The sequence below is a fragment of the Lycorma delicatula genome, chromosome 3 (genome assembly GCF_047948215.1).
Source record: "Lycorma delicatula isolate Av1 chromosome 3, ASM4794821v1, whole genome shotgun sequence".
Taxonomy (NCBI): Eukaryota; Metazoa; Arthropoda; class Insecta; order Hemiptera; family Fulgoridae; genus Lycorma; species Lycorma delicatula.
Window position 1 is genome coordinate 4,507,376 of NC_134457.1, and position 19,059 is coordinate 4,526,434.

The 19,059-nt window shown below is 31.9% G+C and overlaps 1 protein-coding gene across 4 annotated transcripts in view; it reads right to left on the bottom strand.

Moving 5' to 3' along the window:
• Positions 1-19,059, bottom strand: part of tup (LIM1_Isl and LIM2_Isl domain-containing protein tup) — a 387,091-nt gene that overhangs the window by 119,677 nt on the left and 248,355 nt on the right. The window lies entirely within an intron of this gene.

A 19,059-nucleotide genomic window follows, 5' to 3' on the forward strand; every position in this document is an offset into this window, starting at 1 on the left:
AAACTGTTTGCTGATACAGCTGATCGACGACTCAGCTACAACCCCGACCTCCTCTTCGAATAAAGGCGACAGAATTGTGATGCGATAAGATTATACTACCGTATTTCGTTTTTTTAACAATGTAATCTCCCTCGCTCGCGCGAATATTTAATAATAAAATTAAATATTCGTAATTAAAATGCGATTATCGGAAAAATATTATACGTACAATAATTATTGAGGGCTGAAGTAATGAAACTGGCTGGAACCGCGCAAATAATTCGCACGTTTAATCATCCCAAACCTGAAAAGACTGAAATATATTAATAAAAATCTTGTTGCCGGCTACTAAAAAATTTCATTGAACACGATATTCAAGATTCAATTGCCTGGTGTATTTTCTGTATATGCTTTAACTAAAGAAAGCGTCTGTCACAAACAGCTGTTTGTAACTACCCGTTACCGAGCGACGTTACGATTTTTTAATAAAAAGTACTTTTATTAAGTGTAAATATTTTTATTTAGCAAAAAAAATTGTAATAGCGAATTGTTATTTCGTACATAAAGGTAAAAAAGACTTGAACACAGAATAAAAACACGATCGAATTTTTACTCTAATTATGATTATGCCGTGATTTTTTATTTTTTTTTATTTTTTAAATTATACGTCACGATGTAACCTGATAGGTTGATATTTTATAATATATTCCTTAAAATGGTAATGATATAATAAAAATAAAAAATACTAAAAAACAAATCTGTATTCTAAGCGCCTTAATAAAAACGCTAAGCTTATAATCAGTATTAAATATTTCTTAAGCTGCACTTACGTATATACCCGATTTAAGTATAATATCACTTCTTTTGGCGCCCTCAAAAAGTCAGTTCGAGTTTTCAAGGTAAAAAAACATAGGCGTCAGGCGGCCGTAAGTATGAATCCATGTAGTCTGATATTTAAAAAATAATAAAAAATTAATTTATCCTTGTATTTATAATTAGAATTTGCAATCTTTGCTAGAAGTATAATCGTTTAATCGTAAGTAATAATAATATCCACCTCTATCGTACCAGAAAATAGAAATTGTTTCGTGTATAACTCGCAACACAATACTTCCACTTACAATGGCTTCCGTTGCCATTTTTAATAAATTAAACAAACGTTTACAAAATTTTATTGCATATTGAAAATGCGATTAAAATAATTTGTTTTATAGAAACAACATTATTCGATCGATGAATTAAAAAAAAAAATACTAATTAAAAATTAAAAAACCCAGAAATTTTTTCATTTCGTTCAATGTGTAAATAAACATGTGCTCAAATAATTTTTGAAAACACCTTCCTGAACTATGAGTTATTTTGTAAATTTAGTACCTTCATATATTTACTTCCCACCACTTCAGGTGTTTATATTTTAAATAATTATTAGTATGGAATTAAATCAGATCTATTCTTTATTTTATAATTAACTACATTTTGTGATGATGTTGCATTTCTTCGGGGTATTTCCTTTTATATCCGTAGGTAGCATACTTATTCGTTCTTGAGTCGATCTATATAATACATTATTGTATTCCCATTAGAATATAAGATTTTTTTATTTATTACTAGTATTATCTTACTTCTAAGGCTTTTGAAGTAATCTATTTTATTTATTGTTGCGATGTTTAATTTTTAAAATAAATTTGACGAATTTATGATTTTTGCGTTAAAAAATAAAATAATAAAGCGATATAGCGGGCTTTATTATGCTTTTCGTTAAACGTTTTGACAATCGTAGTCATAGTACATCGATATTACTTTGCCTATTAAATCGCTTCCTAGAAACTGAATATTTATGACTTACGACATTTTATTATTACTTCTTCCCTTTTTCTTTACGTTGAGCGCTTTTGCAAACTTAAAATACCGAGAAGTATACTTACTATTTAGGTCGCTAATCGGTGCTAAAGCCAAGCCTTTGTCAAGGTCCGGCTGCCTGGCCTATTGTAAAAATTGTAAAACAGCCTACCTCCCTCGACCGTATTACTTGGTTCTGCGTAGTTACCTGGACGGACGCTCTTCACAGGCGAAGTATAAAAAGGAGTCTGTGTTCTTTGACGCTAAATCGGGAGTTCCTCAAGGCTCGGTTTTAGGAACTTTTTTATATTTTTTCTTCACAGCGGACCTTCCGACACCGGACTACACACTGTCGCTTCATTTTCCGATGACACAGCTAGCTGGATGTCGATGTCGACCCGACTGTAGCTTCAAGTAAATTACAATCTGAATCGAACCAAATCAACGGATCACTCTAGATGGAAGAAAAGGCTAATCAAGCGAAGTCGAGCGGTACGATATTCGCATTGACGAGAACAGACTGCCCACGGGTCCGCCTCGATGGCGTACGCTCATAGTCTACGGTACTTTGATCTTCATCCTAATCGTCTTCTGGCGTTGAAGGTCCGTGTAAGGGAAAAGATTAAACAAGTAAATACTACCTTAAGGAAACGTACCGGTCGCTAAGCAGATCATATCTTTTGGTATCTAACAAGCGGTTATTGTACAAGATTATTCTGAAACCGATTTAGAGCTACGGGATCCAGCTTCGGGGTACTAAAATCAGCAGCAATCTCAAGATAATATAAAAACAAATTATCGACGAGCATAACGGAAGCGCCTTGGTTCGTAAGAAACAGTAAGATACACGAATATATGTGTTTACCGTGCGTTCGAGAAGAAATACAGCGATTCGGTACAAATTACAAATTGCGGCTAAATAACGACGTGAACTCTGTAGCTATTAATTTCAAGACAATAGTGAAAACGTTAGAAGGCTAAAACGACTCCGCGCGTTGGACCTTTGTGACGTGATTCGAGTTGAGCTGAAGCGAGTGTTACCCTCGATTCATTATTTCACTTCATTCAATTTTAGTTATTATTCTTTCTCTCTGTTTCATCGTTTCTCTTGATTATTAATCCTTCGATCGTTTTTGTTTTACGTTGAGCCACCAACGGTACTGTTCGCCAGCTAAACTTTATATGTGTACTTACATTGAATATTCTGTATAGGAATATTAGTATGTAATTTTTTAGGAACTTCGATGGAAGCCTCTCTGCAAGAATTTTTTTTAAGCGATCGTATTTACTATGGTTTCTTTAATACTGTAACCGACTGTAAATTTTATTCTGAGACAAATAGCCTATGTTTTGAAGGAACGTGATCTCTGTGAAAATGCTGAACATAGAGAAAAAGATAAAAAAAAATTGTAGGTAAATAAATATTTTTTTTCAAATACCGGAAATTATTATTATTAGAATAATTTTCTTGATATTTTACTGAATTTTTAACAAATAAAATAGTTAGTTATAGCCTTTCGTAAAATAAAATTTATTTACGTTATTTAAAATTCATCGTGTAATAATTATTAAAAAAATAATATTTAAAATATTAATGAATTTTTAACTAATGAGCAGGTTTTAACTGGGTATTATAAAGTTTTAATAGATATTAAACGACATCAGATTTTTTTTTAGAAGATTCATTAAAATTATATATTAGTTAAAAACTTGCGATTTAGGCAAAGTTATTTAACGGTCGAGTACATTACAGTCGACAAATTTTAAACCGAGTTAATTAATTTATAACGTAAATTAGAATATAATTAAATGAAAAATATAACGAAAAACTAAATAAATATACTAAATTAATAGGTTTTATAAGAAACGTAAAATACGAAAGAAAAAAATTTAAGACAAATTAATTCCGAGAAGAAATTATAAAAGAAGTCGGTTAAAGGTATCGAAATTTTAATTCTTTACAAAGGACGAGAAAGAGAAGTAAAGAGAAGCAAACAGATAACGAAGGAAAAAATAATAAAAAGAAAGAAGTAGAGGGATAAAAATTTTTTCATATTAAATAATCCTGAAAATCTTAAACATGACTTTTGCAAGTGCAGAATTCAATAATAATAGGAGTAGAAGAAGTTCTTCAGCCGCGGCATCTTTCTAAAGTTTCTTTCTTAAAGAAGAGAAGAGCAGAAGCGAGATTGAATTAGCGTGCAACAAAAAGAGACTTACACTCTCCTCTATTTGCTCTTTCAGTTTATATAGACTTTTCCTCGACGAATGAAAGCTATTTCTTTCAATTTACAACTTGATTATCTTTCCCTACAAAAAATATAATTACAGTTTCAAAACTCGATAGTAGCTCGCTTCTGTTTGTTTTCTTGAATAACGTAAAGCGAATTCGCAGAGCTTTTATTAGGCAAAATCTACATTGCAGTCCTCCTTTTCTGCAACCACTTTGTAAGCAATAAATTTACAAAGAAAAGTAATAAATTATTAAGAATGTAAAGTTTAAAACTTATTATGATTTCTCTCGTCATTATTTTTATTACAATATAAATATGAAACTCATTTACGTAAGCTTAATGTAAAAGAAGTTTATTCAAAGTACGTCGATTAAATTAACGCGATATAAATATTAATTATTCCGATTAATTAATTTTAATAAAAATATTTATTAAAATGTAAACCTATCAAAAATATGTTACGGTCAGAGTGTTTCAAGAGGTTTTTACTGTACTGTATAGGCGTATTTCTCTCATAAAAATTACAAAATTTCATACAAATGTACATCTGGAAACTCTTTGTTTTCGTTATCGCTAACGAAAGGTTTCTGCTCAAAAGATCAACTAAATTACTTGCTTTTCTATAACTCACAATTTTTTTTTTCATGTTTGTCCTCAAATCCTTAATTGAATGTACTTCCTGAGATGCCGATTGATGAAATTTTTCACAGTTACTAAGATCGGGCGACTGTACAATATTCCACCATTACTTTTGCAAATGTACGGGGGTAAATTTGTAAAATGTATATAAGCGACAAAAAAAAGTTTTGGTAATTTTAATTCTATTCAATAATCAAAAACTCACTATTTCGTTATTTTGTATACTAAATGTTTGACTGAAAATTCGTTTGATATTTTTTAAATATATTAAGAATTTTAATAATATATGATGTTATCTTTTGAAATCCAAATTAACCTACAAATTAAACTCGTGCGGTGTATGATAATTTGATTAAAGTACGACTAAAAAAGTACAAAGAAAGTTTTTAAAAACTTTTGTTTTATTTTTTTATACTAAAGTCTACGGAGATAAATGATTAATTAGAATTGTTAATGGCTTTATATATAACCCAGCGTTTTTCATCCTGGGGGTCGCGATGATATGAAAGGAAGGTATAAACGTTTAATAACGTTACTCTTAGTTTTTCATTATTAAAAAGCAGTTAAATTAATAAAACAGTTAAATTGAAAATGGTATTGATATAATAATTATGATTGATTAACGAAATATATATATATATATCACACACCAATCTCATATTTTAAGTGAAGATCATCAGAAGATAGTTGGAGCTGTTAAAAGCCTACAAGCATTAGGGGATGTGATTGGAGTTGAACAGCAAACAAATAAATCATGGGAACTTTCCTCTGAAGGTAAACTTATTTCAGAATCTGGTAGTCATGAAGCATTAATATTCAATGCTATTCCATGCTATTATATTATTATTATTCCATGCTATTATTCAATGCTATTATTAGTACAAATTCAATTGTTTCTTACGGTTTATGAGCTGGAAAAAATGGTCAATTGAAACCCAACTACCAAAGAACACCAGTATCCACGATCTAGTATTCAAATCTGCATAAAAGTACCTTTACTAGAATTTGAACCTTAGAACTCTCAACTTCGAAAACAGCTGATTTGTTATTACGAGTTAATCATTAGACCAGCCCGGTGACCTAGATAAAAGACTTTTTTCTAACCTCCGGGACTACTGTTAAGCATTGCTTTAGAGAAAAAAATGAATGAAATTTTTGTAATTTCCTACAACTTTACACGTAAACAATAATGAAATTATCTGTGAGAAAAAATCATTTATTATGAACATTTTTTACTTACATTAATTAGTATAAACGTCAAGAAAATAGGTTAATGATTTATTGCGTTTGTTTTTCATTTAAAAGTTTCTCCGTACGCGGATCTACACATGTTGGTAAGTTAGAAACACGCAAAAGAAAATGGTTTTCAAGTGATGAAAGACGATTCCTATAGTAAGTTTTTAGCACAACCGTAGACGAAAAACCCTTTTCGCAGAAATAAGACGTGGCGAAAGAGATTAATATTTTCAACTCTTCTGCGAATAAATTTCCATCAACACTTCGACGATCAAGCCAAAACGTATCTAAATCTTCAGATGTGAAGTATAGTCGTAACGTTTTATCGTCAAATAATTTGATAAGCAGGTCGTGAATCTCAACCGGCTACCTTAATGGCTGCAACAACCTTTCTCTAAATGGATTATCCTCCCTTCGAGAAATCATTTTTATCTTCCGGAAAATACTCCCCATATTAAAGTTTTTTTTATATTCGAGCATGACGTACTCACACCGAATATTGTGCAAGCAGACCAAATAACGAGGAGCACGTATACATCGAATGGAACCTGTAAATCACTAGTTTTTACATTTCATACACGCGCGTTTAAAACAGTTGCTAACAACGCAGCTAAATAGTTTTAACTAGGTGTCATCGGGTACGAGTTGCGAGTCTCGAAATATTCATTATATATTTCTTATAAAATTTTGGGAATCGTGGAGCTAAAACGGTTCCAGAACTGTATCTCCAATATTTATCAAGAAATTTGTTGAAAACCCCAAAAAATTATACCTAAAAGTCCGATTTTTTTCGTTTGGCATAAATTAATTTGTTAAATTCCCAACCTTATCTTATATACGCGTACATAGAAAAATGAATGTTTGTTTGTTTGTCCTGTATGCGTATCGATGTAACTTTCGTGAGTTGTTGTGCGCACGCCTGTGAAGGTTTTTTAATTAGTTTGGACCCGCTAGGTAGCGCCGGGGTCGAGATATTTCGAAAAATTTTATTTACGATCGGATTTATCTCGCATTCAGAAAACGTATTAGTTACGTAAAAATAAATATTTTTTTAGAAAACTGAACCCGCTAGGTGGCGCCGAGGTTGAGATATTTAGAAAAATTGTATTAATGGACCGATTTAGCTCATGTTCAGAATATATTATTAGTTACGTGAAAAGAAAAGGTTTTGCAAAAATCTACCCGCTAGATGGCACCGGTGTCGAAATATTTACGAAAAAAATAGACATACAGATTTTCTTCTTCTACATATATAAAAAAGGGAGTGTTCGTGTGTGTAACCACTATAAACTAAAAAGCTACTGAACCGATTTACTTGTGAGAAAAGGGGAAAAAGGAAATGGGAAACAGGGAAACGGGGGAGAAATGGAAATAGGGAAAAAGCGAAAGGTTAAATCGTGTGAAGTTCTGTAATGTATAGTTTTTTAATATTTTATTCAAACATTCAATTGTATTCATTTAATATATAAAGCAGTATATACTCAAATCTAGTAATAGCAAAGCATTGCCGGATCTGCTAGTATCCAAATAAAGATTAAAGAGAAATTAATTCTTATAAAAATATATCAGTTTGAAATCCGTAAAAAACCAAATAAATTTTTATAAATCCATTTTTATTGATAACAATAAAACAAAGATTTTGAAAAATCGTTTAACTCTACGTCAGTAATAGATTGTAAGCATTTTTTTTTCTTTTTTTATTTACCTGATTTTTTAAATATTTAAATAAGGGCTTTAATAAAAGGAGTTGATCTTCAATTCAACCCTAATTGTTTTATACACAATTTTGAGGAAAATAAATTTTCATATTTCCCAGACCAACAGAATAGGCTTCTGTACCGGTCGCTTTATATCTCTCAGTTTCTTTTCTTAAGACGTAAATTTTTCACCTTTCCATTTTTTTTTAACGGCTTTTTGTAGGAGTAGAGGTTTTTTGGGCTACCCGTATGCAAAAATAAAAAAAAAAAAAAAAACAAAAGAGGGTAGAATAAAAAAATAATCTTCTCAGATTTGTCTTTGGATTTTAAATTTGGTTAAAAATTCAAAGATTATCTCCTAAATTAAGGATTAATAAATTGACGGTAATCGTTTTTAGTTTGGCGATTTCTGTAATTATTAAATTTGTTAGGCGAATTGAATAATAACAGTATATACACGGGCACAATTAGTTTTTAAGATGTTAAAACAGTAGTCTTTATATATATCGGTCTAATACCGATATATATAAGTCATTAATATGACTACGTAGATTCTAAAATCTGTATTAAATATTGTTTTATATTTGCATATTATTTAAAAATTTCAGTTATAAAACGTCAAAAAATTTAAATTTTCTAAGTATTATATTACAAGCAATAGTAAAATCGTAGCTTACAATATATCATAATAACCAAAAATATCGACTGACATATGTCAGGATATGTAAATGCATATAGTTGTATGAATGTGACAAGCAAGTAGGTGTAAGGCGCACCCATTTTCATTCATTGAATCATTTAATGTCAATATGCTAACACATACATGTCCTGCTTTTACAATAAAGTATAATGAACCGGATTATTCAAAGCTAACTTACTTTTTTCTATTTTACATGAGTTCTCCGAGTTATCGAACGATTAAAAATAAAAATAAAGAGAAATAATTTTAATAATGTTAAGTATTATTTAAATTGTTGCGTTATAAAACATTACGTAAAATAATTATACGTAGTACCGTATAACATGTTAAATGAATACGCCTTCTTACTGTAATGTAACAAAAAAATCGTAGAAAAAATTTTATTACACCGTTAGAACCGTCAATTTTTTCAGCATAAAATTAATAAAACAACTCTTACGTGTCTTTTTTTATTTTACTTTGATTTCTGTACAAACACAAAAACATTTCAGAAGAAATTTGTAAAAGTAAAATTTGGTTATAAAAAAAATAATCGCCGGCGACAAAATTCGAATTTCCAATACGTTTTACATGTAACCTTAATTTTTATTTTGCCTACCAGCGGTTCGATAAAACGATCTGATGCAAAACGGATGTAGATTTGAAACTATTTTATGAATTTTTGTTCTCTGGTTCAAGTATACGCAGATTCACCTGAAAGTACTAGGTACTTGTGTAATTCTTGCGAACATTGTAACAATTTTGTAGACGATTTGATAGTAACAAACTACAGCCACAAAATGCTTTGCACGAGCGATTCAAAAAGGACTTCACAACTTAAAAACCGTATAAAAATTTATTTAGAAACTTACAGATGCGGTTGAGATCTCATTTTATAAAAAAATATATCAAATTTTAACTCGCGAAGTTCATTAATACTGAATTCGGTCACCGGCGCTGTCACGGTGTTGTTAAAAGTGAATACATTAAACCGGTGTGGAACGTGCTTCTATCTGTTTCGGTTCAAAATTTGCGGTCAGCAGCTGTGTAATTTTCGTAGAATACGGTAGCGAGCCTCCTAATAGGCGTACATTCTAATCTTAGCATCAAAACTTCGTTGACACAGGTTTTTGTGCCCTAAGAAAACGAAGACTGTACGGCCTGTTCTTCTTCTTCTTCTTAGGATAACTGTGAACGGTTTCGTTTACCAGGACGCGCTTCAAAATTAGAAAATTCCTCAGTTAGACGATGATGAACGAGTTGGACGCCATTATTATCAGGAAAACGGGACACCACATCACCACCGCTTAGAGGTTCGAGATTTTCTTGATACTCGATTCCCAGGTCGGTGGAGGTCGGCGGATAGGTCGTGTAAAGCCGATCGCATGGCCACCTCGCTTCCCAAATTTGACTCCGCTAAATTTCTTCTTATGAGGTCTCATTGAAGATCTGGTTTATGATATCACCTTTGCTTGCCGATCTAGTCGAGCGAAGACTTTGAGAATTAACGCTACAGCTGCAGAAGTAACGCCCGATTTGCTGGCTACAGTTTGAATGAAATCGACTTCTGGTGGGATATATGTCGCAATGAAGAGGTATTGCGACAAATAGATGAAGAAAGAAGCATTTGGAAAAATATAGTTAAAAGAAGAGACTTATAGGCCACATACTAAGGCATCCTGGAATAGTAGCTTTAATATTGGAAGGACAGGTAGAAGGAAAAAATTGTGTAGGCAGGCCACGTTTGGAATATGTAAAACAAATTGTTAGGGATGTAGGATGTAGAGGGTATACTGAAATGAAACGACTAGCACTAGATATAGGGAATCTTGGAGAGCTGCATCAAACCAGTCAAATGACTGAAGACAAAAAAAAATAATAATTAATTTAAGGTATTTAATTCGTTTTTAATGAGTAAAGAAATAAAAAAAGAATTAATAATTTAAAATTCGAGTTACGTTTTAACGAGTTTAAATATTATGTTTCTTGTACGGTTAATTTTTGCTGAAGTAAAACTGTTTTTCTAAAATATCTTTATTAAAAATTCTTTAAATCAAAATTTAGATGTTGTAATCATGGAATAATGACGATACCGATAAATATTTTCTTTTGCCAAATATTTTATGCCCGCGGTTAAAAATCAGTTATTATAATTAATTTAAATGTCAGGAAAAGATTTTTGAACGTATATGTTTGGAGTGTCGCTTTATATGGAAGTGAAACTTGGACGATCGGAGTATCTGAGAAGAAAAGATTAGAAGCTTTTGAAATGCGGTGCTATAGGAGAATGTTAAAAATCAGACGGGTGGATAAAGTGACAAATGAAGAGGTATTGCGGCAAGTAGATGAAGAAAGAAGCATTTGGAAAAATATAGTTAAAAGAATAGACAGACTTATAGGCCACATTCTAAGGCACCCTGGAATAGTCGCTTTAATACTGGAAGGACAGGTAGAAGGGAAAATTGTGTAGGCAGGCCACGTTTGGAATATGTAAAACAAATGTTAGGGATGTAGGATGTAGAGGGTATACTGAAATCAAACGACTAGCACTAGATAGGGAATCTTGGAGAACTGCATCAAACCAGTCAAATGACTGAAGACAAAAAAAAAAAAATATGTCGCATTACAAACGGATGCCATATCGAACCAAACTGAATATCGGGTGACAAATTTGATGTGTTTGTTCTATGAAATGAGACCTCAATCGAATCTGTAAGTTATCTAAATAAATTTTTATACGCTTTTAAAGTTGTGAAGTTCCTTTTTGAATCACCCGGGAAAGGTTTGATAAATAAAAAATAACAGTTTCATGAATACCTTAGTATATCAAATTTTTACCGCTGTCAATTCCTCTTTTTATAGCCGTCTAAATTTCACTTTTCTGAAAATCTCTGGAAAATCCGTATTTTTTTTTCTATTTTCACACCGATAAAAATAAAACGAAAAACAATATGCAAATCTTTTTTCTAACGATTCTAATGGTGTAACTAAAGTTTTTGTAAGATTTCGACATAATAACACGGCAAAATCCGTCGTCATCTTATATGAGGCTTAATTTACTACCAGTTAGTTTACGTTTAAAATAATTTCACCTTTTTATTAATTAGTTTTTTATGATAAACCCTGAATTAAAAATTTAATGACAGTCTTTAAGAAATACATCTGTTTAATTGAAAAAAAAAATTGGTTAATATTATATTTTCGTCAATATACAGAAATAATGTTTAATAATTAAACAATGTTTTTTGTCTAATCCTTTTTTATATAAAAGTATTTCAGAATAAAGGACAAACATAGATAGTTCTAAATATTATTTATTATCATCAGGTTGATCGTATTCATCGGGCTCATAAAAACGGGCAAAATAATAATATTTTATAATGCTGTAATTATTATACACCAAGTATATCAAGAAATTCTCACGGGATTTGCATAACCTATTCTACTTGTGGAAATAATGGAAAAAGTTCATATAGAATATAATCAAAAATTCTTCGTTTGCGATTTACAGCTAGAGAAAGATATTTCGCTCGGATTTCGGCTACCCGAAATTTTTGGAACGTTAATTAAAGAGCAGTTACTGATTTCTTAAGGTTTTTTTTACCAGAAAAATCGAATAAAATAGGTCCCAGAATAGTAATTGGGGTAAAAAAACCCTGTTTTTTTAATGTTTGACCTACAATAACTTTGTTAATCGGTTAATAAAATAAAAAAACCTTTAAACAAAATGCGTACAGACATTGTGAAGAAGACCGCACCGTACACCGACTCTAAATCGGTGTTGAAAATTGCCTTCCATCGTTTCATGAGGATTTACTTCTGTTCATTTATGTTCATCGCGTAAGTTGTTAACGCCATCGCGAATGAAATGTCTCGTCGGTAAAAGAACATACTTGTAGAGCTTTCGATTTGTATTCCATCAGTGTAGAAATCCGAGCGAAGCGGACCGTCTCCTGAGTGTTTATGATAAGGATAAACTGGTTTTGTTACGTGTCCCAAACCGTCGAATACGAAACTCTGATCCGCATAGAAAGACGTCGTATACTATCACCTAGACTGCGCTGAACTGCATCGATGATAGTTTTATCAATAACAACGACGTGTTGGGCAGACGGTACGAATACTACGTAGTGAATCTGGTTCCAAAAATTGCAAAACGTCGTGCTATTTGTTGTGAGATCCTGTGAATCCTGCAATCCGAAGAAGACGTATTTTCATATTCTACTGCAGCGGCTGTAACATTACCGTTACGCACACCCAAAATGAATACCGTATCAATGTATTCCACTGTTGTAAATATCTACGGCATTACTTCCTCGGGAAACAGATCACGTTCGAACTAAAATTCACAGAAAACCTGCACTAACGACAGCACAGTTTACAGTAGCCTATACACTTAACGTATCTTATAGAATGATTTGAACACTAATACAGTATTGCGCATCGTTGATCGGCTACTGTTATTTTATTGACAACTTTGAAATAGTAATTTTTCAAATAATTTATTGTATTTGTCAATAAAAAAATTATCTTAATAATTTTTATTTTACAATTCCAAGATTTCCAGTTTTTTTTTTAATTTTTGACGGTAAATTTGGTTTTTACAGATTTTTCTCATCACCGAAAATGAATTTGATTTTTGTTTACATTAAATAATTACTTTTCTGACTAATGCAATGTACAGTTTAAATAAAACTCGAATTTTTCTAACTTATCTTTATTTTTTTCAACTTATCTTACACCGTTTTGTTCAAAATTAAATTTTACGTGTTTATTTGTATTTTGGTACCGATTTAACAAAGCGTTATCGGACGTCAAACTCAAAATCTACTGCAGATACGGTTCTGGGACCTATTTAATTTAATTTTTCAGGTCAAAAAACTTAAGAAATCACTAATTCTGCACCTTTCTTAATGTTTCCAAAGATTTCAGTACGTCCTCATTTCATCGTGGTATCTGAAATCCCAGCAAAATATCTTTCTCTAGAAAATCTAGAGAAAGGTTAGAATGTTTTTCACTAGTCGTAAATTGCAGACGAAGGATTTTAGATCGTGTGTTTATATGAAATTTTTCCATTATTTTTACAAGTAGAATAGGCTATGAAAGTTCCGGGAGGAGAATTTCGTGATACACTCTGTATATACAGATGTTACTATGATATTGATTTATTATTAAATAAATACATCTCCCTGAGGTTTGTCCGCCTGATATCCTAATGTAGTCGTATCCGAATAGCATGAGAGCATCCTCCCACCACTTATTATTAATCTTCCCAAAAGGGCAGGGAATTTCACGCTTAGTGTACGTGGGAACATCATATTTAATAGGAATCTAAAATGAAGGATACATACCATCGGTACGATAAAAATACAACACTGTAATGATTTTGGAATCGCATTCTTCAACATTCTTTCTGAATATTTATTGAACAGCAGTAGTAGGGAAGGAGTACGATTTATTTTGCGAAGAATTTCTGTCTACAATCGATATCAACGAGCGGCCTCTCGATTAAATAGAATATATTAACCGATCAGTTACTTAAAAAATACGAGAACAAAAAAAAAAAATAGTAGCCTATGAAACAATGAAAGAATTCAATAAAGTGAACAGTTTTGCAGAGATATTTATTTTAAAAGATTAGTGAAAAATTTATCCTAATAGAAAAATTCAATTACCGATTAAATTAAGACATTAAAAATAATGAAGAGCATTGATGATTACCACCCCAAAGGAATATAAATACACACACACACACACACACACACACACACATCTAGGCTATGTATACAAACAGAAACACTGGCATTAGAGATCGGTTGGGAAGAAGCTGAGTGCTGAATCTAATGAGCCAGCTCTCCCACCTACTGTTCGATTCGATATACTAGTGTAACGCAGAGGGAGCTGTTCAGGCAGCGTGACGGAGGGAGAAAACCACCCCCTCTTGCCATCTGCTACCCCCCTTATATAACACTTGAAACTTCATCCCGCAACATTTCAATGATCCACTACTGCTGTTGCTGCAGCAATATATGTGAATATCCGGTAGTAAATTACTATTAGAGATTTTTATGACAATTTTTTCTTAATATTTTATTCTGATACGTTACAGTTTATTTTAAATTACGTATAAATATTTTTTTTTTAAATAAATTATATAAAATGTTTTAAAAATGCTCAAAAACATAGTCGATCAGAAATTTAAAAAGATTATAATTTTTTTTTTAAATATATAAATAAATATCATTTATTTTTCGTTTAAAAAAGTGTGCTAAAATCGTAAAATACTAATTATTTACGTATTATTTGGCACGACCGTAACAGTTGAGTTACAAAGATTATTATCTGTAAATAAACAAAACGTTCAATTTCTTAATTACTTTATAACAGGTTTGCAAGTCATATAGCTAAAATATTCACAGAAAAACAATAGAAAATAGTTATCCACATTAAATTTGAATAAGCAGTTTTCCATACGGTAGAATAATAAAAAAGAATTAGTTAATTTAAGTGAAACACAAGAAAATGATTAGCCATCGCTATTGTTTTCATTTTTGAAATTTTCTTTACGCTCTAAGTTTTATTCGTTCAATGTTTCTTTCCTTCACGCAAAACATTTATCCGCTTATAGTCTCATATACACAGTTAAAATATTGCAGCTAATATAATCAGATAGTTATTTACCCCTAAGACCGGTCCTCGTAATGGAGGTAGTGTTGAAGAAGCTTCTGGTGAAATGTTGTGTTCGATGTATATTCCTGTACAAATATAAAAGTCGAAAAAAACAGAAAAAATAAAACCCGGAGGTATTTGCGATTTAGTAGTAGAGAAAATCGAAGATTAATTAGTTAGAAAAATTAAATATACATAGAAGAGTTAACGAGAGAAAAACTTCATCAGAACGATTCAGATTAAGAAAGCTAACTGCGAAAAGAAACGGATAGATTAAAACAACGGTAGAAGGATAAAAACGTACAAAGAAATCAGACAGTGAAAAATTAAAAACTTCAGACGATCTAAATGTAAACGGGAGCTCAAAAGTTAAAATATAAAGAAGGACATCACGCAAGGGCCCTGCCCGAGAGCACCAACGATACGATGATAAAGATGCCTAATAATTATAATCTAATTTCAATTTCAGCTGAGACTTTATACGTCATAACATAACGATCGTTAACACTTGAGAGATTTATTCGTTCCTAATAAATCATAGAAATCTTTATGAAAAACAAACATTTCATGCCGGGTTTACAAAAAAGAAAAGCGAGAAGTAAAGTATTTTCCGATCGCTTTATGCGACCAGGCTTTATGTTCCAAGAATATAGATGATATTTAGCTTTCTAAAAGAGAGAAGTTTTTCAAAAGCGCATTTCAGAAACATTAGAGAGAAAATCTTAACTTGGGTAACTCAGATGCTTTAAGATGCGCTAAAAGAAAGCTGATTAAACTGCGGATTGTTTCTGATGAAAGCCTTTCTAACACATATATACACACACAGGCGCGTGCAACTTAATTTAAACTATTTACCGTTGTATATAAATATAATATTTTTTGGTTTTTTAAAATTAAATGACTGTAACTAAAAACGCGCATACCGTATTTCATTCGTGCGGATATGATAGTAATAGAGGCAACGCTCGGCATTAAGTAAACTAATGTCATTTCCCAACTTACATACAAAAAATTTCGCTTAAATAGCAGACTGGTATAGCCGCGAAGCTTAACGTACCCAGGCGCCGAGTCAACCGGGCGATCGAGTTCGAGACCCGGCCAGACCGAGTTACCTTTTTACACTTAAAATATTATTCATTTTTTTAATTCTACCGGTCACCTGTAACGTCACAACATAGCAGTAGTTTAGGTAATATTTGGGATAAGAGTGCAATTTTGCAAAACCTTTTTTTGCAAATACCGCTATTATAAATTGTTAACAATCGTGTTTAAGAAAAATATGACCTTACTTAGGCGAAATCTCGAGATACTGAGGTGACCTTGCTTTACAGTCTCACTTCCTTGACCTTTTAAGTTGAAAATTTAACGGCGTCAATGCCCCATTTATAGAAGCAATCTGACCAACTGTTTTTCAAAATCGGTCAAGTAGTTCTGGAGATATAAGGTGATTTAGAAGCCAACACGGAACACACTCACACGTACATACGAATATTAGCATTCGGAAAATTTCAATCCGGTATTTTGAGTTCCTTAGGTGTCAAAACATTAAGATCGGGTGAAAACCGAATACGGCCAAATCGGATCGATTACAGTACTTTTCCTTCTAGAGCTATTATAGCTCTGTTGCAGCGCTATCTAGACGGAAAAGTAAAAATATGATAAATTACACTGGTCTAAGCAAGTTTTGTTAAACAGATAATTCTGATTATTTCTATGTTTAATCGCTAAGTTTAGTGTGGACTAATCCTGACCGGAGATTCATAAAGCTCTCGCATTTTTGGTATTCGCATCGTTTCGATTTTTGTATTTCGCATGAAACGGTTGGTTATTTTAATAAAAATGGTTACTTACGGGTAAGGGGGCTTTACTGGTAATTTGAAGTATTGTGTTGAAACACGAAAAAAAAAATTCGTTGTCTACTTTGACAAAGGTAGATTTGATAGTTTTTTGAGAACGATTCCATATACTCTGGGATACAAATTCTAGTTGACTACTTCTCAAAAACATTCTAGGAAATACCGTTACCTTTATCTTAATAGTTACAATAAAAAATAATTCAAGATTACTTCCTAGCTACGAATTGTTGATATGAACTCGAGAAGAAGAAAGAATAAATAAAAACGTAAATAATTTTAATAATTTTGTACCACACAATTTAAAAAAAAATTTTTCTTGTATTTTTAATGTAGGTATTCAAAAAATACAACAAAAAAAAGTCAGCTTAATAATTTCATAAAATATGTTATACCTATTAGCTCGACCTTTTGGATTTCGTTTGTTTGTGTATTTGCGATGAAGTTACAATTAATTTTTATGAATTTTTCTTCCTATTAAACGGAAACTTATCTGGCGCATAAAGATCCTTCATCAAATCTTCAGTTTTATAGTGGTGTCCAAAGCAGGTGTTTGAAACGTGGCCGATCGGTGGCCCTCGCCTCTCTGTCATTAACTGAAGGGTACTTTTTGTAGATCATGATTTATAAATATTAACTTTGTCGTATACCGCGGTTAAAAATCTAAAAAAAAAAAATGAAAAATATAAGAAAAGACTTTTACGGATATAATGAAAGTACACCTTCTTGACGATCTTATTAAGTCATGTCCGTTGTCTCTGGAAAGAGTTTTTATCTTACGACTCACTACACCTTTCACAATCAATAATTCCGTTTACAGTAACGTTTAGTAGTTAATTCTTTAATCTCGTTCTAACGCTCGATTTGTTAAATTCAAAGTGCGAATGAGTATTAAGATTTATTAAGAAACCGGGTATTTCCGTTAATGTCCTCAGCCGCCGGTTAGAATCACAGCCACTGGAAACAGAAGCCTTGATTTTATCCGTAGGCCGAGCCCTCCTTATAATGCTATACATATTCCAAGGAAATAATTATTTACAAGTCCTCACATCCTAAGCACTGATTCTAGCGGTACCTAAACAAAACCTGCAGGCAACTCCAGGAACAAATAAATCAAGGATAACAAAAAGGATTATGAAATGAGATCTCTATTCAACTAAGGGCCAGGAAACGAGATAAATGAATCCGATCGAACGATGCAAGGCTTTACTTAGGACTTTTGATAACGTAGACTAGAATAAAATGTTCAGCATTTTAAAAAAATTAGGGTTCAAATACAGAGATAGAAGAACAATTGCTAACATGTACAGGAACCAAACAGCAACAATAACAATTGAAGAACATAAGAAAGAAGCCCTAATAAGAAAGGGAGTCCGACAAGGATGTTCCCTATCTCCGTTACTTTTTAATCTTTACATGGAACTAGCAGTTAATGATGTTAAAGAACAATTTAGATTCGGAGTAACAGTACAAGGTGAAAAGATAAAGATGCTACGATTTGCTGATGATATAGTAATTCTAGCCGAGAGTAAAAAGGATTTAGAAGAAACAATGAACGGCATAGATGAAGTCCTACGCAAAAACTATCGCGTGAAAATAAACAAGAACAAAACAAAAGTAATGAAATGTAGTAGAAATAACAAAGATGGACCGCTGAATGTGAAAATAGGAGGAGAAAAGATTATGGAGGTAGAAGAATTTTGTTATTTGGGAAGTAAAATTACTAAAGATGGACGAAGCAGGAGCGATATAAAATGCCGAATAGCACAAGCTAAACGAGCCTTCAGTAAGAAATATAATTTGTTTACATCAAAAATTAATTTAAATGTCAGGAAAAGATTTTTGAAAGTGTATGTTTGGAGCGTCGCTTTATATGGAAGTGAAACTTGGACGATCGGAGTATCTAAGAAGAAAAGATTAGAAGCTTTTGAAATGCGGTGCTATAGGAGAATGTTAAAAATCAGACGGGTGAATAAAGTGACAAATGAAGAGGTATTGCGGCAAATAGATGAAGAAAGAAGCATTTGGAAAAATATAGTTAAAAGAAGAGACAGACTTATAGGCCACATACTAAGGCATCCTGGAATAGTCGCTTTAATATTGGAAGGACAGGTAGAAGGGAAAAATTGTGTAGGCAGGCCACGTTTGGAGTATGTAAAACAAATTGTTGGGGATGTAGGATGTAGAGGGTATACTGAAATGAAACGACTAGCACTAGATAGGGAATCTTGGAG